At 38.3% G+C, this 20,788-nt stretch overlaps 1 protein-coding gene and 1 long non-coding RNA gene across 3 annotated transcripts in view; one reads left to right on the top strand and one right to left on the bottom strand.

Moving 5' to 3' along the window:
- LOC122461705 overlaps positions 1 to 20,750 on the top strand; it is a 40,956-nt gene extending 20,206 nt beyond the window's left edge. Inside the window, exons 2-3 of the long non-coding RNA XR_006283813.1 lie at positions 15,511 to 15,613; positions 20,336 to 20,750. This is a non-coding gene — a long non-coding RNA (uncharacterized LOC122461705). The remainder of the gene's footprint in view (positions 1 to 15,510; positions 15,614 to 20,335) is intronic.
- Positions 1 to 20,788, bottom strand: part of PID1 (phosphotyrosine interaction domain containing 1) — a 165,607-nt gene that overhangs the window by 113,373 nt on the left and 31,446 nt on the right. The gene's annotated exons all lie outside the window — the stretch shown is intronic.

Genomic DNA, 20,788 nt, shown 5'->3' with positions numbered 1-20,788 from the left:
TAATGGTGACCCGTGCACCTTTTTATTTTAAAGCTGAGACATTAGCTTTCCAGTGCTGTCAATCCACAACCTTTAAAGAACATTAAATTCACTCAGTTCTTAAGAAGCATGATTTATACCAATTTAATACATAAAGCACACTGTTATCATTTACATTTTATGTGCCAGAACTACTCAGTTTCATATGGTAGTTCTTATATTGAAAATCCTCAAGGAAGCAGAACTGTACAGAAATGTATATTCCATCCATGTAGATGGTGTTGCTGATTCAGTCTGCACGTTTACAAGAAACACAAAGAGCCAATAAGCAATATAACACCAAAAGCTTCTCAGCAAGTTTCAAATTCCTTGAGCAGGTAAACTAGTTTAATTGATTCCCAAAGAATTATACAGACAGGATTAGTGTGGTAATTATAATTGTATTTTCATGTTTGCAGGATCTGAAACCTATTCAATTTAAAAATCTACACAAACTTTACTGGGCTAATAATCGTCCCAGGAAACTACCTTAACACAAAACCATGGTGTTGGTCCTTCAAGCCCTTCTTGAAACCACTGAGGTTCTCACATTACCTTCTTCCATTCAGTTCACCTCCTTTCTAGAAGGTTGAATCTCCCTCTTTGTAGCCAAGCAGCCCCATTCCTTAGCTGACCAGAGAGATCACTGTATGTGATGTATGCACAACCAGTACGTACAGTGCAGTATGTACATTTTTCCTCAGGGGTCTTGCCTTCAAAGTGTTTCTTGCCCCAGTGACAGCAAATTTTAGTCTTGCACAGTAATCTTTAGTCTTGTACTGAATAATAGTGAAATGTGCTACCACCAGACCACAAAGATCAGCTATATAGATCTATCATTCATAGGGCCACAACTTCCTAATCTTAAGTGTTTTCATCACATATTTCATTCAGCGATCCTCCAAATATTCAAATACAGATCTTCTTTAAAACGATTATTTTTCCACAGCTATCAATTTGGAAATTATATGTATTAAACACTCTAAGTCATAAGTTATAATTAAAACTAAAGATTAACATTTTATGTTTTTTAGTTCTAATTTGTCAATGAAAATAAAAATCATTCCCATGTGAGTATTAAGAATTGCTACTTAAGCAATGAAGATGAAAAGCAGTGCACAAGTACTAAATATCATGAGAAAGGCATGTTTCTATGTCAATGAAAATAAAAATCATTTCCATGGCCAAAGGACTAAAAGAAAACATCATGACCTCATACAATTAAAAAGATTGTTTGGAGAATAAAAATAGAGAGCATGCCTTTCTAATGATAATATTTAGTACTTGTGCACTGCTTTTCATCTTTAATGCTTAAGTAGCAATTCTCAATACTCACATTAGTTAATGATCAACACTCACTGTTACCGACACCAATTTTACAACAGTGTAACTCCACTGATTCCAATGGAATCACTCCTGATTTACACTTGTGTGACATCAGAATCAAACTGACCCCCAATACCATGATCAGAGTCGTAGACTACAACTTTCTCTTATCCTTTATCATTAATAAACACAAGGATTTAGAGATAGTGGGTCAGATTCTAAACTCATTGCTTCAATGAGTTACTCTGGAAAATCACCTTTGTATGTGAGATTATAATCTGACCTGCATTTTAACAAGATTTCCATAGTGACCTTTTTTTTTTTTTAAATACACAAAAGCTCAGCTGCTTTTGCATTTTCCCTGTTATGTGTGATAATGTAAACCCTGAAGATTTTAAACTTGGAACTTTACCTGTATTCTCAAGACCCATCGAATATTTCACAAAATGTTGCTAGTGGTTACACCTGCAGGCATAATGTTTTAAGATTATTTGAATTCTGCTAGAGGTTGATCATGTACCCATGGACCAGCAAATGATGCAACACATAGGACAGTAAGATATTAATATGTATCAAAGAATATGTTTTGAATTGGAAGTAGTTGAAAGATGGATTAACCCCACAATGTGGTTTTACAATAAAGGAGTGCAACTCAACCCATGCGGCACCCAAGACTGGAAAAGATTTTCCAGTTGAAGGCCATATTGCAGTAGCAAAATGCCAATTCAATCTAAAGCTCTTTTCATTCAAAAAGATTAAAAAACACTTAACATTTCACTCACTTCTATACAGAGATCATTCACCTATGAGTAAAGTCCAGCTAGCTCTGGTGTGAAACACAAAAAACTACACAGCAGGTTAGGCGAGTGTATCCAACGGAAACTGCAGAATCAATTTAGGAACGCAGTTGAAGGAATTACTTCAACTGGATTTTGACCAAGACACCAGGGTTAACAGCCTTGCTGTTTACAAAAATGCCATGGTATCTTTAATGACCATAGGTGAGCAAAACTTTGTTTTTACACATTGTTCAAAACGCAGACACCTTCAGAAGCTCAGTACCCCCCAGACCTGCTTACATCAGTTTTATACAAATATAACTCCACTGCCATCAGTGGAGCTAATCATGATTTACACCAGTGTAAATGAGATTATAATCAGAGGCGCAGGATTTCAGAGAAATCCTCCCCCATTTTAAGTCCTCACCTAGAATGGAAAAATTCTGGCACTGTGTATATGAAAAAATACCTATTTCTAGGCTTTTTGTTTTATTTAAAGCAAATGCCACTGGATACAAATAAATGCCACATTTAATCTGTGTTTTTGTTTCAACAAATATTGCTAATACACTTTAAATACTATTTTCTGTTCATTCAACTTTACTGTACAGTGTCTATTTGTTCTTTATTAGTCATTCACATAACAGTCCACTGGACAATACAATAATATCCTCTGTAAAGGAGATGGACACACTTAGCATCAAAACTCATTCCATCAGCAATATGCTCTGTAATGCAAACCCGATTACCATGCATGCAAGTCTGTAGAATCCACGGTTAAGTCATGATTCTTAATATTCAAGCAAATCCGGTTTGGGTAATCTTTTTAAAACTGATCAAATTCTAGAAAGCTGGTTATTAAGATTGTGTCTTGTCTCTTGTTAAGATACATATACATATAGTCTGCTAATATATCAAACCAAATTCTTTAACTCTCTTTCAGATGACAGCAGATATTTCAGTGAAAAACTAGCAAATTACTCCTGTTTTATGTCTTTAAACCCTATCAAAATTATAATGGCAGTCAGAGCAACTCAAGGATAGATTCACAACTAAAAGTACTTTTGGCATTTTAGGTGTGTTAGTTACTATTATTATTGTTATTTAAGAATGGAATTACAATAGGACTCCAAAGATCCAATCAGGATTGAGGTGACATCCAAGGCGCTGTACAAACATATGAAGAGAAGGCCTAGTACCTGCCCCAAATTGCTTCAAGTGACATATGAACGGTGGAGGCTAAGAATACAGTCAAATATATACAATATTTATGACTGTGTTTGCAAAATGGTATTACTTTTTCAATAAATAATAAATAATAAAAGTGCCAATTCAGTGACGCTCACCCTAGCTATCATAAGAAACTAGCTGATTTCTTATAGGCAACATGGTAGGGTTTGTTCCAGGTGTAAGATGAAGCCATATGGAAGATGATGTTGGTGTGTAAAGCTGACACACAGAAGAATGAAGCTAGCATTATCAGCAGGAGACAATGTAGTAAGTGACGGAGAAGGGGTGGAATGGAGAATGTTTCGGGGGAAAGAAAAGGAAGAAGGTAGCTGGTATCATGTGAGCAGATGAGATCACCAGGAGTATAAAATAAGGGGATGCAGGCAACAGTGAAATCCAGATGGAATCTCACAGATAGTGAGAGGGGGAAGATGGGAATGGCAGATGGGAGACGGGGCTGTTGCTGGAGAGGCAGAAGGGGAACGATCATAGCTGGGCTAGTTTAAGATGAAGAAGGTAAATATATATTTTGAAGGGAACTGGCATGAAAGGGAAGAGAAGTCAATTCAACTTCAAAAACATTTTCAGTGGGACCTTCTGTGGCATCCTTGCTTGTGAGCACTAAGGTACATTTCATCTCATCATCAATGCCAATCGGTAAGCAGATATCTTGCTCCTTCTTGTGGTATGTCATATGCTGTCTTCAATAACTCTAATTATCAGGGTTTTATAAATACAAGTCGCAAGCTCTGCCAGTGGCCATGGTTACACAGTCCCCTGTTCTGATGCTCTCTTTGCATTGTTTTCTTACAAGTTCAAAGAATTTGTGTTTCATGACAACTTAATTCATGTGAAACATTTTGTTTTCATACTCAGTGTACTTGTTTGCTCTGGCTTGGATTACTTGGTTCTGTTACCAAGTTTATGTGATTCCAGTCAGCAGGATTGCTGCTCAAACAAAACAAGCCAAGATGCAAACATCCTCCCAACTCTGGGGAAGTATGGATCCAGATGAGAAGTGCATGACCGATCTTATCTCTGCAACAGGCAAACCCAAAACCACAGATGAAAACGTCTCTGAATCTTATTCAGATGCCAAATTTACAGGTTGGATCTAAGTGCTAGATAATTAGAGCCCCATTATCATCATCATCATCTGGGTGAGCCGGACTCAATATTTAGTTGACTGTTATTATTGTCTTCCCATGCAAAAAAAAAAAAAGCAGCTTCTCAGTGTCAGCATTAAGCATGCAAATGAAATTACATTATTAATTACTAAATAATATTAATTTAAATTCTTTTATTGCTGACTGTTTTGTATATCTTGAAATTGATTGCTGAATACTCCTGATGTTGTGTCCACAGTAAATAATTTTAAGTAGAATAATATAAAGATTATTCATATTGCTAGGAACAAAGTACAATAACTTTCACTTAATCAATTTTACAATAGTTGCACGCCCTGCCTGGATCCATAGGATTACATCTGATATGAATAGTTTAAAGTTTTCACACCTGTTTGGACTCCACTAACCCTAGCATGGTGTTTGTATGTTACAGCATCTTCTTGTTTTTCTTCCTTCCACCTCTAATAATATTTAAACTAACTCCAGAAGTGAGCAAACGAAAATGCTACAGCAAACTTGGCTCAAAAGCACATCAACAAAGGAGACAACATTCACGTCATTTAACACAGGTGTAATCCTGTCATCACCAGCTTTTGTCACCAAGCAACGTGTGTGTGTGTGTGTAAAAATCAGCATTCTTAAATTGGATTAAAATTTTTGAAAGGACCAGTGTGCCAGAATTTCATCTGTGCAAGCCTGAGTATTTATGTACACTTACCTGGTCAAATGCAAACCAGAAAACAGAGATGACAGAACAGGAAAGAAAGGAAGTGAAGAAAATGAAGCAATGAGAGATGTCAAAAAGGAGAAAGAGCAAAATAAAACACACGGAGGCACAGATATGTCACCTCTATTCATTTTTATTTTGAGCTAACCTCTCAGACACCCTCCAATAATTTTTTCCCTAACTTGAGTTTCCAATAGGAATGTTATGGGATAGAGAAAGCCCAATATTAAAACAATGGAATCGTGCAGCATGAACAAGGTTAGTTCTTTTTCAATTTACTGTTGGAGCCATTCCAATATTTTCTGCGTCAGAGAATGCCTTTAAAAGGTCTTTCACCATTCTCTGCGACAGGCAGACTGAACCTATCTAGTACAATATGTACCAGAAAAATAGGCATTCCCTAACCCACCCTTTTCAAAAAGCATTTTAGTCATATTCCTGCTCTTCATTTCTCAGCAATAAATCAATAACTCATTAAGCAGTTATATAGTGACGTGCTCCCTCACCGCCTCTGTAAGGCTTTTCCTGCGAACCAAAGATTTGGGTTGGGTTAGTGAGGTGCCTGTTCCACACAGGGAATTTATACTGACCTTTAAAAGAGCTTGTTTTGAGCTTAGCAATATACTGGACACAAAGGAGGTGAGTCTCTTCCCTAAACAAAGCTTACATGAGCTTTTAAACACAATGAGCCAAATGAAAGTCCACCAAATTCCTAGATTCACAGCTACATGATGGGGAGCGTCTAACATGATGATAATCCATTTGTTTATATAAAACAGTTAATTGTTTCATTGACCTTTGTTGCTAATTGACAGCATTGCCTTTCATTGGTCTGAACCTGAGTTTTTACAACTGATGTTCTCAAGGGTTCCATTTGGTTGTTGAAAGGAGCCACCACAGCTCCCCAAGAGAGCAGGCAGCACTAAGAAGAAGGTATGGTTTTGAACAGAAGCAGACTATTTAGGAAGACATACCACCTACCCCAGGTATACGGACAGAGGGTGCATGACATGTCCCTACCCCAGCTAAGTCCTCTGCACTGGAGGAGGGATTCTCCCCAGGAAAGGACTAGTAGTGTTACCATCTCCGCTCTCCCGGAGGGTCTCCTGTGGGGCAGAACTCTACAGTATTCTGGCCATGAGTCTATTTTGGTCAGTGCTGCCACCTTCTCAGGCTGTGCTGGTCCCTAGCAGCCCCCCCTAGTAAATGAAATTGTAGCTGCTTTGCTGCACTCCAATTTCACACACACACACACACACACACACACACACACACACACCCCCAACCAGTGGCTTATGACCAGAAAAAACCCTTGGTGAACATGCCCCAGAATCTATGGGTAAAATTCTGGTTCCCTTGAAGTCAGTGACAAAACCCTGCATTGACTTCAATGGGGGCAGGATTTTACCCTACAGGTCCTGAGTCAGTGGCCTACAGTGGAATTTATAATATAAATAGGCGATTCTATAGGAAATGAGCATAAACTATCCTTCTAAGAACTGTCTGGTTAATTACATGAAAGCACTACAGTATCATCAAATCTCAGTTCTGTTCTTAGCGTGGAGTTTACCTATTGGGCACTGAAAAGGAGAACACTCACCACCAGTACCAAGTGGTGGTCAGACAGTGATGTGGCAAGTTATCTCCCTCCCTGACATCTCCCCTTTTCAGTTATAGTTCCATCTTGTGAGGTCTGTCCCTTCTTTTATGGCTCAGTCCATCTGGTTAGGCCACACATTCCAGTCCAGCCCTTTTGGAGTATATCAAAAGAAAGTCCAATCACAGAGAAGTATTTTAGTGACTGCAAGGGCTTCAGAGCTTTCACCTTAGTTCAGAAACATCAGGTCTAGGTCCTTGAATAGTCAGGGTCTTTCCCAGCTGGAATATCCACCAAGGTAACGGCTCCTATTGTTGTCAGGTCTTTTTAGAATTGGTAGAGGAACCTGGGCTCACCCTCTCCACTTGCACTTTCTCCTCACCAAATTCAGGATTTGTGATAAAGGGCCCAAATCTGCAAGTCTTTCACTTCTTTTGCAATCAACGAGAGTTCTGCACAGAGAAAGACTGCAGGATCAGACCCTTAATACTCTCAGTATGTGATCCCTTTTAAAAAAAAAAAAAGCTTTATGACCACTTTCAATACAATCCATTCCCAATAACTTCATTTAAACAATTCTGCTTTGAAAAAAGAGAAGAAGCTTTGCATCTGAATATTTTGGCTAAGGTTGCTGTGTGATGAAGTTGCAGTAGAAATGAAAATGTAAATGAGCTGTTTTTTTTTTTTAAAGGCTTCTTGGTGCAAATCCTGTCAATTATTGCAAACAAAACCATGACATTTTCAGGGTTGGTGAAAGGAAATAATATAGACTGTCAATGCATAAGGAAAGCATTTTTGGCTTTTAAACCTCCAAGTTTCTCAAGGTCCTTCCACAATATGTTACTGCTCTTATATAATACTTCAAAAAATTCTGAATACCCAGGACACAAATGGTCTCCAACTTACCTATGTTAGGCAGTTATTTAAGCAGACATGAAAGAGCCAAAGAAATTAAAATAAATTAATAGCTAGCCATACTTGCTTGGCCAACATTTCCCTGCTGTCTCCATGCCTCCTGTTTCTATAGCAATCTAATGTACCGCAAAAGCTTATTAATGAAGTTACTTTAGCATCAATTCCAGTGCATGCAGCTGTAAAGCTATATGAGCTCTAATAAAATTAACTAATACCTTTAATTATAAAGAGATTGCTGAAAACTCCCCTTTCCCAACCACCAACCTAAATAAACAAACAAATAATTCTAGCCCGAATAAATAAATAAACGCAGTAGTTTCCCTATCCAAAAAATGTTTTCTCAGCAATTTAACTTTGTATTTAGTGATGGTTTTTATAGCATGTCTGTCTGTTCAGTTCTGCAGTTTCTTGCTCTTTGTATTCTGACTGCTCAGCCCAAAGGACACATACATCATCTATTAGTTCTTTCAACTATTTTAATATTGAATTACATATTATAGCTTTATTTTAGACTCCAAATTGAACATACAGTTCAAGTAAGTGCTATACTCTGCATATTAAATTAATTGTTGCCTATATTAACAAGATGCAACTCCCATCTAAGTCTGCAGGCCAAATTAAGCAGAGGTGTAAATGGCAGCTTAAACTGGTCATAAAGTGTCTGGTTCTGAAACCCTTATTCACATGGCAGTAGGGCAGAGGGACAGTATCTAATGACAGGTCCTGTACACACATGGCAGAGATGTATAAGATGTGCATCTCTAAAGTTTCTTCCATATGAGGTCAGCCTGACCCCACAATGGAAAAAATACAGAGGAAACTGCAAGGGGAACCTAACAGCATTGCCTGTCTCCTATAGAGATATTACTATGAAAAGATATGATCTGGCTTGAAGATTTGTAAACAGCTTCTTACTTTTGTGGTAAAAAGGCATTTACAAAGAAACAACATAAAAATAAATGTGGAACAATTTGGCTAGACATTATCAAAACACTGAACGCTCACTGCTGGAGCACACTGCAAGGTCCTCAGAAAGGCTCCCCATACACATTAGGAGCTGTATAGCTTTTATCTTATAAGAAGCACTGTGAATAAGGCAAGAGCTGTGCATGAGGCCTATTCATTGTTTACCTTTACTACATTTTTCACTACAATAGCTAGAGTTCGCCAGGCACATGCACATAGCACAGCTTTCTTCAGCTACATGCTTTCCAAGCAAATTCAGTGTCAAATGTCCCACAGATGTTCCGACAGGCTGGTGATAGAAAAAGACCTCTGCACATTCAGCAAAGCCTGCCCGCTATAGGGTGCAATTGAATGGTCACAGACGTCAATTGACATGCTCCAAGCTTTGCTTTTTCCTGTCTTCAACTGCTGGTGGGGTATCATGCTCATCAAGATATCAATGCCATTGCATTGGGGATAATGGAGCAAACAGACATTTTGGGACTTTAACATTTCCCATCATAGCTGGAAACCCAAACATAACAGCAATGTTCTAGTTGCACAAGAAGAAAATGTAAGTGGTTATATACAAAAGTGAAAGATCATTCCAGTTTCATCGTTCCAGGGAATGAAAACACAAAAAGTAAAACAGCAAAAATGGTGAAAAATTAACTGGATTTGTTTCAGTGTTTGGTTTAATAACCTATGGGTTACTGGTAACAAAGGTCAGGAATATTTGAAAATAATGATTTTCTGTCTGGATATTGTCCTTTGAATGGCACCTCTTCTAGAGGATTAACAGGGACAGGGCTTTCCCAACACATTGAATGAGAGTCTGGTTATAATCCCTCTTCCCTGTAGTGTCTGTAGATAACTTGATACTTGCCCTTTGGTATGGATATTTTTCTTTCACATTTTACCATTGCTATATTTAGAAATTAACAGAACCTTTTTAGTATCACTGATATCCTTGACGTGACAGAGAAACTGAGTTGAGGTTTCCTCTTATGTTTAGATAGAGGACACTTCGAGCATGTAATGCACCATTAAATCACACCAAATATTTGGTGAAGCTCAATAGTGCACTACATATATGGAGAGCGTGTTATGTATAAAATGAATCACCATTACCATCATTTTCCTCCATACTCTCAGTGCTATTTTTATCTGCATCTGGTGTTATGTAAGGGTGAATGGAAGTAGAACATAGCGCTTTGGCTGTTTATTCACTCAATCATTATCAGAGACCTGACAATTCCAGTGTGGAGGTTGGAGAGAAGTCTGCAAGTAGCGTAAGTAATAAATACACTATAATCTCAAAGGAACAACATATACAGGGTCTTGGGGAAGATCCTTAGATGGTGTAAATGTCAATACAGCTGATACCTTACACCACCTGCAAATCTGCCCACAGTGACTGGGATGGTAGGTAGTGATGGTAAGGAAGATGATGATTTATTCCCACCGCAGGTGCTGCTACCACAGAGATGTGCAAGGTAACAGATTTGACAGCTACCCTTGTTTATCCATCTGTACCCCCTACACCTGCCGCCATCTAAGTACTGTCTGAGCAGAAAGCATAGTCCAACAGCTCTAAAAGCCAGCTTGCTAGAATACACGGCATGCATTAATCTGATGCCAGACTCGGTCCTGTTTGGCACAGAAAGAAAAGGTATTTCAGAATGAAATCCAGTTTTCCCCATAAGATTGCCTCTGCATCTTACATGTTTATCCTCAGTTTCAACCAGGCTCCTGAGGAAATGATCGTAGGTGGCATGCCAAAGTTATACCAATTTGAATACTATTGCCCATCAGAACGGATTCCAGCTGTCAATGCCACAGCAAACATGGAAACAGAGGATTTTGGGGAAAACAGCACCACAGACACACTTAAAATTTATTTATTTAATAATTGCAAATGATTTTCAGATAAGTCCCCCAGGCACAGTGTTATCCTTCGTATAAATCGCAATCTCAGTGGTAACCATGCATTTACACAGAAATGAGCTGAATTACAAAGGTCAGTTTCAAGAAATGACACACTATGTCAACAGGCAGGGAGCTTACTTACAGAACTCCTACTGCAACAGTATTTCATTATGCCAATTGCAAAAGAGGTTTCCTGAACACATTACTGAAATTCCTGGTTTCCTGGAAGGACGTGCACACTGCACAGTGATTCACGTTGTCATGCTTCCAGACATAGCAAACAGACAATTCTGTACCTACAGCTTTTCAGGTAGCTTTAATAAGATTTGAAGGTCACAACTTCTTAAATATAAAACTGTCATTAATTTTAATAATTTTTAAAGGTCTCTTGCAGAAGTCATTATTTACTAACCAGAAAACCAAAAAAAAAAATTCAGTACTTAGTCTAAGAAGGTGTTTCAGGCATATTTTCTTTGTGTCGGTGTACAGCACCTAGCACAATCCCTGACTGCTGCTTTAGATGCTACTTCAATACCAGAACTAATATTACAAAACAGAAGCAGAGCAGCTGTAATATACTCTCACTGTTATATTGTATTTCCATATTCCATACCAACTCCCCCGCCCGTCCCCCAAAAATTATGCTAAAAGAAACATTCAGGATGGAAAGCAAAAAACTCAAAAATTAGGAAGCGCCAAAATTAAGGTTGCACAAATAACTTTAACTCTGTCCCCCCTTGTGCATGTACATTAGGATATTGTCTTTAATTGCATTATCACAAAACATTTTTTTTCACAGGACCCCTGCTTCATTCAGTGCCCATGTAGGACAGTGCTCAGGGAATGAGGCAGCTGTTCAATATTTTTTTTTTATCCTCATTATTCATTGTGTAGTCCCATATGTTATTTACTGAACACCACACAAACCCTGAACTGAATTAAAAAATAATAATTTTCCTGGGCTTTTCTATGGCACTCATCACTGAAACAGTGGCTGCTGTCCCTCTACCCCACCACTTCGTGCAGGGATTTTCAGTCACTGTAAATGTGTAGTTGTGAACTGAGTAATCTTTTCCATCAACCAATAAAATTTCCTGCTCAGAAAATAATTTTGGAATAATTTTGCCTAGGAATCACCAAAAAAATTGAAAAATCTCCCAAATTTTCCCCATCACTGGTTAGGAAATTGTATGCTCATGATCATCAGAGACCCCTAAAATTTCATCAGGAAGGCTGAATGGGTGTTCAACAAAATAAAATGTGACATCAAAGCAATGCATTGAAACCTCAAGAATACATTAATATCTATGCTGACTCCGCAAATTTCTTACTATGATGCCATTTAAAGAACAGATTTTCTTTTGGGAAGGAACCTTTTTTTTTTTTTTTAATTAAACTACCTAGAAGCGATTAACTGCCCTTAAAAACAGCATATTTAACCACTTGTCTTGCTTCACCAGCAGGTAGTTGATACTTATGTCGGGTGAGTACTGCAGAATATAGTAATCCACTAAGTAATGCTGCTCTTTAAAATCCATAAGCCTACTTACAATGAGCTTGAGAGACAAACATCTACAGCTTATTTAATTCAAGAATTCTCTGCTTTCGAAATGTCCATTCAGCAATCCTGCCACATATTGTTTCACAATACTACAGGCTCACTTATTCATAAACAAATCATTAACATTCTTGACATAAAATCACAGTGTACAATGAAGCCCAGCTATGATGATGTTTTACTACTTTTGCTCGGCCCATCATGAATCAAAGTTTTGTTTCACAAAAACTATCCTCATCAAATAAAAGACAAATTATGCTCCGTGAGAAGACTGCCAGCATGAAAAGCTTACGCAAAAATTACAGGCTCATTATCAAGTCCATACAGTAATAGCCCCTGTGTTCGGTTAGTGAAACCAGTAGTCTACAATCTATGCATGACTTTTCATACTAGGACTGCAAGATACAATTATGTGCTACATTACAGCATTAAGGTAATTTTTACTTTCTCAGATACTACCAGAAAATACTATACACATTAAAAAGGGAATGATTTTCCTTCTCCCACTTCCCCAAAACAGAATTTTATTGTAAAAGCCATCTGAAAAGGTAAATAGATAAGATACTGCAATCATTAACATGTCTATTAGCAGTTCAGAGTCAAATGTTTTCAGCCAAGAGCTTCTATGACCAAGGACTATTTTTATATAGACGTGTCAAACTTAAATTAGACTAATTAAAAAGAATGGAGTGGACTAATTAATGACAAGACCTGGACACTTACGCATGATTCACTGACTATACCATGTATAGACAACAGTGCTCAGTACAACTCTTCTATAGTTCAAATTCTCCATGTTCTACCTCCAAGTACACCCAACCCCGTTTTCAACAACAACAACAAAATCTGTAATGCTCACATTTCAAAGGATAAGGAACAGATGGAAAATAGACTCACTAATGATCTGCATTATGCTCTTGGCAGCTTGAAAATATATTCTGCACGAACTGGATGGCTCAGTAAATTGAAACTAGAATAATGTGCTTTTTCTACTTTGGCAGCCAGTTCAAATCTAGCCCAGTAAATGCAACATTTCAACTCTGAAGACAACATGTGTGCTGAAACATTAATATTTAGCAAAAAAACAAAGTGTAGCTAACTTTGGCCTTGATCCTGAAAAAAGCTACACTCATGCTTAACTGAACAAAGTGAGGTTTCAGAGTAGCAGCTGTGTTAGTCTGTATCCGCAAAAAGAAAAGGAGTACTTGTGGCACCTTAGAGACTAACAAACTTAGTTGAGCATAAGCTTTCGTGAGCTACAGCTCACTTCATCGGATGCATTCAGTGGAAAATACAGTGGGGAGTTTCCACACAAAGATGGACGACAAGCCATCAGGAACAGTATCCCCGATAATGTCACGGCAATCCTGGTGGCTGAACTTTGTCCTCACCCATAACTATTTCACATTTGGGGACAATGTATACCTTCAAATCAGCAGCAGTGCTATGGGTACCCGTATGGCCTCACAGAATGCCAAAATTTTTATGGCTGACTTAGAACAACGCTTCCTCAGCTCTTGTCCCCTAATGCCCCTACTTTACTTGCGCTGCATTGATGACATCTTCATCATCTGGACCCATGGAAAAGAAGCCCTTGTGGAATTCCACCATGGTTTCAACAATTTCCATCCCACCATCAACCTCAGCCCGGACCAGTCCACACAAGAGAGCCACTTCCTGGACACTACTGTGCTAATAAGCGACGGTGACATAACTACCACCCTATACCAGAAACCTACTGACCGCTATGCCTACCTACATGCCTCCAGGTTTCATCCAGACCACACCACACGATCCATTGTCTACAGCCAAGCTCTACGATACAACCGCATTTGCTCCAACCCCTCAGACAGAGACAAACACCTACAAGATCTCTATCAAGCATTCTTACAACTACAATACCCACCTGCTGAAGCGAAGAAACAGATTGACAAAGCCAGAAGAGTACCCACAAGTCACCTACTACAGGACAGGCCCAACAAAGAAAATAACAGAACGCCACTAGCCATCACCTTCAGCCCCCAACTAAAACCTCTCCAACGCATCATCAAGGATCTACAACCTATCCTGAAGGACGACCCATCACGCTCACAGATCTTGGGAGACAGGCCAGTCCTTGCTTACAGACAGCCCCCCAACCTGAAGCAAATACTCACCAGCTACCACACACCACGCAACAGAACCACTAACCCAGGAACCTATCCTTGCAATAAAGCCCATTGCCAACTGTGTCCACATATCTATTCAGGGGACACCATCATAGGGCCTAATCACATCAGCCACACTATCAGAGGCTCGTTCAGCTGCACATCTACCAATGTGATATATGCCAGCATGTGCCAGCAATGCCCCTCTGCCATGTACACTGGCCAAACTGGACAGTCTCTACGTAAAAGAATAAATGGACACAAATCAGACGTCAAGAATTATAACATTCAAAAACCAGTCGGAGAACACTTCAATCTCTTTGGTCACTCGATTACAGATCTAAAAGTGGCAAAGTTCTTCAACAAAAAAACTTCAAAAACAGACTCCAACGAGAGACTGCTGAATTGGAATTAATTTGCAAACTGGATACAATTAACTTAGGCTTGAATAAAGACTGAGAGTGGATGGGTCATTACACAAAGTAAAACTATTTCCCCATGTTTATTTCCCCCCCTCCCGCCCCACTGTTCCTCAGATGTTCTTGTCAACTGCTGGAAATGGCCCACCTTGATTATCACTACAAAAGGTTCCCTCCCCCCCCCCCCCGCCCCCAGCTCTTCTGCTGGTAATAGCTCACCTTACCTGCTCACTCTCGTTACAGTGTGTATGGTAACACCCATTGTTTCATGTTCTCTGTGTATATAAATCTCCCCACTGTATTTTCCACTGAATGCATCCGATGAAGTGAGCTGTAGCTCATGAAAGCTTATGCTCAAATAAATTTGTTAGTCTCTAAGGTGCCACAAGTCCTCCTTTTCTTTTTGAACAGAGTGAGTAGTTCTATTGGCTTCAGTGACTACTCACCACGTGTAAAGGTAAGCACATATCTAAGTTTGCAAAATTGAGAACTTTGTTATTTATAATGAAGTTACAACATTTAATTTGGGGTATTCCCACTCTTTTTAAAAAATATTTTGAGTGCTATTGCCTTTCCTTTTACAACTTATTTTATTTATAGCTTTAGCAGAATTTAACCACAGCACATACACTATAGTCCACGCATGACTGATGGGTTTGATACAACAATTGGTGGGATAGCTTCTATAGCCGGAGTTGTGTAGGAGATCAGACTTACTGGACTTATGGTAGTCATCCAAGCTTATAAACTATTTTTATATTTGTTTTTGATTAAGTGTGCATGTTTTTCAAAGACTAATAGATTTTTAAGGTAACAAGGGACAATCATGACCATCTAGTTTGACCTCCAGCACAACACAGCCAATAACTTATGCATGAGCTATAGCATAACTTTTGGTAAGGTATTGAATTTTGATTTAAAGACTTCATATGACAGAGAATCTATCTAGTTGTTCCAACAGTTAACCTACACTGTTAAAAAATGTGCACCTTATTTCTAAGTCTGAATTTGTCTTGCTGCAGCTTCCAACCACTGGATCCCATTATGCCTTTTATTTCTTCATCAGAAATCTCTTCCTTGTATAAGGACTTATAGATTGTGATCAAGTCACCTGTTAACCATCTCTTGGATAAACTAAACAGATGGAGCTTCTTCAGTCTCTCACTGGAAGGCATGTTTTCCAAACCTTGTCTCATTTGTTGTTACACAACTAATTACATTCTGTGCTACATATTTACTTGAGGAAGCTGGGGAAAACACTTAAATCCAATGATTTGAAAAGACTAAGGCCTCAATCCTACAATTACTTACACACACACTTAATTAAAAGCATAGGAGTTAGGGTGACCAGATAGCAAGTGTGAAAAATCGGGACGGGGGTGGGGGCGGGGAGGTAATAGGTGCCTACCTATGTAAGAAAAAGCTCCAAAAATCAGGACTGTCCCTATAAAATCGGGACATCTGGTCACCCCAACAGGAGTAGTCCTGCTGAAGCCAATGATACCATGCACAGGCCTAAAGTTAAGCATGTGCATTAAGTGTTTACAAAATTAGTGCCTATTTTTCTACTTTATCAGACTTTAATTAAATCAAAATCAAAGGATGAGAAAGGGTATAAAAACAGAGGAAGGATGGTTCTAAATGAAGAAAACAGCCATGATCAATGGAATGAAATCTGAGAGAATGCAGGAAAAGTCCTGAGAGAGTCCTGTAAAAACAAGGAAAGAAAACTTATACAAAATAATGTGTGTGTGTGGTATCTGACACCTATAGGCAAAGAGAAATTCCTTCACACACATATCTAGGCGTCCCCAGGAAAGGGAGGTATTGCAGCACTCTGTGCTAAGTCCAGCCTTTTAAAATATCTTCATTAACAAATGAGAAGAGAAATAAACAGAGACCCAAAGTTGGAAGGAGTTGCAAACTTCAGCAAGAAAGGATAAAAGACAAAGGAAACCATAAAGACTGAAAACATGAGCAAGATCTGTTTTCTGGGTTATTTTTTGGTTTTGGGGGTTTTTTGGTAAGGGGAGATAATTTATTTAGTTTCTTTAGGAATTCAGGTTTGGGGCATTATATGAGTGCTGGCTACCAAAGTGCCCATATATTTTACATCTATAAAAATCAATCAGAAAATAAGATATATTTATTAAGCAAAAAGCTTATTCCCTATTATAAAATCAATCATAAGCCTATTCAGGCCACATGTAACTCCGGCTCTGATGAGACTGTTGGAAAAAATATGGGGTCTCCCCTGAGAGGGCTTTAATATTTGATGAAAAAAATGAAAACTCTGGAACAAACATCAAGAGTGCAGTATTGCCAATTCCACAAGTTAAAAATAATGATTCCGGTCCCCAAAAATAAACAGATTTCAAAAAAAAAAATAATAACAACTGTAGAGTTGTTTTCATTTGTCTTCTGGTTTTTGAGTCTTTAAGGCTCACATTTTCAAATTTTACTCTGCAACCATGAGAGCAAGAAACTTACTTTCTCTTTCACAATGAAAGTGGAGCTTCTCATGTAATCACATGGCTTTGGGAGCTGTGGCTTTAAGAACAATACAAAGTATTCTGAGGTGATAAAATGATAGTCAACTTGAAGAAAGGCAAGCTCCGATATCTGCTATCAATGGGGAGTTCAGGGTGTACAAATAATGCATAACAGAGCCCTTAGTGGTGCTCATAGACAGCAAATTAAAAAGGAATTTGCAACATGACATGGCAGCAAAAAATATCAATACAGTTTGGGCGGCATCCCATCACGTGACAAGGAAGCTGTAGTCTGATTCAAATGACCAGGAAGAGCGTATTCACCTATAGGTATCTGATTACCAGATTGACTAACTGGAAGAACTTCAAATTTGAGCAATAAAAATCAGAGGGCTGGAGGTTGATTTATCAGAAAAGGTTAATGAGTTAAATAATGTTCAAAGTATAGCTTGCATGAGCAACAACTGGGATAGGAGAGAAGACAAAGTACCAGCCTACACATGAAGAGTTTAAACACAAATGAGGAAGAGGATTTATTTAGCTTAATAAAAAGGATACAACTAGAAACAATGGGATGAAGTTAAGGAATTGGGAAATTTAGGCAGCACCTCAGGGGAAGCTTCCTGACAATGAGAACAATTACTCAGTGAAATAATCTAAATGTTGAAGGCCCATTACTGGGCACATTTAAACAGATAAAACAGTAGTAAAAGTACAATAGCAAACAATCCTGTGTGCGCAAGGGGACTGAACAGAAGACCGGAGAATACCTGGAGCAATTAATTGGTTATTGCATTGTCCGACGTTTGAATTCTAGGAAATCCAGCATTGTAAACCCAGGCTTTCCCTTGCTGGCCAAAGCTGTAATACCACACATGTCCTCACCCTAGTAAAAAATGGAACTGTGCAGACTGATGAAAATTTGACACTTAATTCAAAGAATGAATCATCACACAAAAACTGAGCAGTTTCTCCAGGCTCAGATACATGTTAGTGTAACCCATGCTTGCTTGGTGTAGCGCTGTCCCACTCTAGTCCTGCTAGCCCAGCTAGAGATTGACGAGTCTACTACAGCCTTGGCTTAGGGCTACAGTAGAACCTCAGAGTTACTTGGGAATGGAGGTTGTTTGTAACTCTGAAATGCTCATAACTTAACAAAGCATTATGGTGGTTCTTTCAAAAGTTACGACTGAACACTGACTTAATACAGCTTTGAAACTTTACTATGCAGAAGAAAAAAGCTGCTTTCCTTTTATTTTGTAGTAGTTTACATTTAACACAGTACTGTCCTGTATTTTCCATTTTTTTGGTCTCTGCTGCTGCTGATTGTGTACTTCTGGTTCCAAATGAGGTGTGTGGTTGACTGGTCAGTTTCTAACTGGTATTTGTAACTCAGAGGTTCTACTGTGGCTTTTAGCTCATGCAGTAGAGATTCATACACTAAGTTTCAAAGGTCCCAGGTTTGATCCCACCCTCTGACAGCGTTACACTAGGACTGGCACTCATCTTGAAATACACAGGGCAGTTTGTCCTGCATCCTAGGAGGACAGCTGAAGAGGTCCAAATTCATTTGGGCCCTGTAACAGTGTATTAGGATAATATTAAATACCAATGTGATGATACAAGGTTAGCAGGCAAGTTATGAGACACAAAAAGCTATGCAATTATCAGTGCTTTTAAAGAATGTGTAGTAACACACAATTGAGAAAATAGAATAAAATATTTTTGTTTCACAAGGCAAACAGAAGTAAACAAAAACTTTCTGTAATGAGTTAAGATTTCTGTAAAGGAAATCTTCCTAACAGGGTATATATCATTCTCTGCTCTTTTCAAGGTATAGAGATAGCAGAGACAGGCAGCAGACGCAGTTTGGATTGTAAAATGACCAGACAATGAAGAGGAAAGTAGATGGCTCAGCCAACTGGCAACAGGCTATAGAGCCTTTTAACTTGACGTTGCTGGTTCAAGCCCAGCATATGCCCAAAATCATTACTGTCCAGTAGTTGTTCTGACTGTGGTGTGCTACATGAAGTTACATGGTGGTTTCAATCCAGTGCCTGACAGAGATGTGTCTCTGTTATTAAAACCACCGCTACTGTTGAAACTAATTGGCATCCTTGTTGCTGGTCTCAAAAGAGAAGCCAGCATGGTCAGGGCTAAGGTACAACTGCTAGGCAATGTGGGGAAGTCAGAACTTCTGCTCATACCATCACACTTCAGGGATGTCATGAGCACTAAATTTGTAAGAAAAAACAAAGGAAAATAGAAGGATATTGTTGATAATTTACCAGGCCAGATGGCTGACCATAGGTATCCCTAGAGGTCTTTAAAAAGCACTAATCCTGAGCAAGCTGCCTCCAGGCAGTAAAAGAATAAAGCAAGGCCATAAAGTGTATAAAATGTAAAATTAAAGAAAACCCTGTAAACTTGCTTAGAAAAGCTTACAGTTCTGAACTAAATTGGGGGTTTTCTTATACTTAACTGTATGTGGCAAAAGGAGGAGAGGCAAATGTGCAGCAAATATATATTTACTGAATGGATATAATGAACCAGGACTGTAGTTTAAAGCAAAAACTACACATAAGCTGAAGACTCAACCATTATTTTGCTCCTACTGAAATCAGTGACAAAAAATTCCATCAACTTCTATGGTGCTGTACAGGAATCCTAGACTTGATTTTGGAGGGAAAAAAGAACTGAAAGGCAAACAGACAGGATTCTATCAACCAAAAGGAAATAAAAAGCAAACCTGTTGGCTCGGATGGCTTTTTTTCTGTTCCTAAAAACCTCTTACATCCTTAAAACAAAGAGAAAAATTAACACATGCTACAGAAATGCATACTTTTGTCAATTTACCAATCATCATAGCACACTGAAAGTATGTATTAACTTTTTCCTTCAGTCAGAGAATATTAGAAATAACTTTCTTTACAGTCAGTCACTTAAAAGGAAGTGCCTTTTAGACAGTCAAACAGTTGTGTTTTCCAAAAGAATTTGTAAAATCCACACATTGTTAGTAATAGGGCTCCAAGCAGATCTTCATGAAAATTAATTACTGGTTTAGTGCAATGGCTTGATATACAGCTAATTCTTACACATTGTCTAAATTATTTTTCTTTTCTCCAGCTAGTGAAAGACAATATGGATTGCTGATCAATGGAAATAGAAAACCTTGATTAAAAAAAAGGTCACCAAGTATTATTAAGGCAGTTCTCTGCAGACCATAAAAAGCAGAAGAGCAAGGTTAGAATTAGTGAACATATTCTCTTAGTGCCATCCTCCTATTTCTATGCAAAGATGTTCTGGAATAAAATGTTACTATGTATAAGCACACTGAGATGTTCTTAATATATGAAAACAATGTCATAAACCTGAAGCTATTAATTCCTGATAGCTAAGGGCTATAGTTTATCATTAGCATCTAACAGTGAATGATGGCTTTTAAAGTCAGTTCCCTTTCTCCCCAGAGACTGAATTGGCTAAATCATTTATTAATGTCAAGGGCTGACATTTTTCAATTAACATAATGAGTTTTTAGAGGTTCAGGCCATATGAATTCTCCATTTGTGCATGCTCTTT

The sequence above is a fragment of the Chelonia mydas genome, chromosome 9 (genome assembly GCF_015237465.2).
Source record: "Chelonia mydas isolate rCheMyd1 chromosome 9, rCheMyd1.pri.v2, whole genome shotgun sequence".
In the NCBI taxonomy this organism is placed as follows: domain Eukaryota; kingdom Metazoa; phylum Chordata; order Testudines; family Cheloniidae; genus Chelonia; species Chelonia mydas.
The sequence above is the reverse complement of the archived record's forward strand: the minus strand, read 5'-3'. Positions and strand labels throughout refer to the sequence as shown.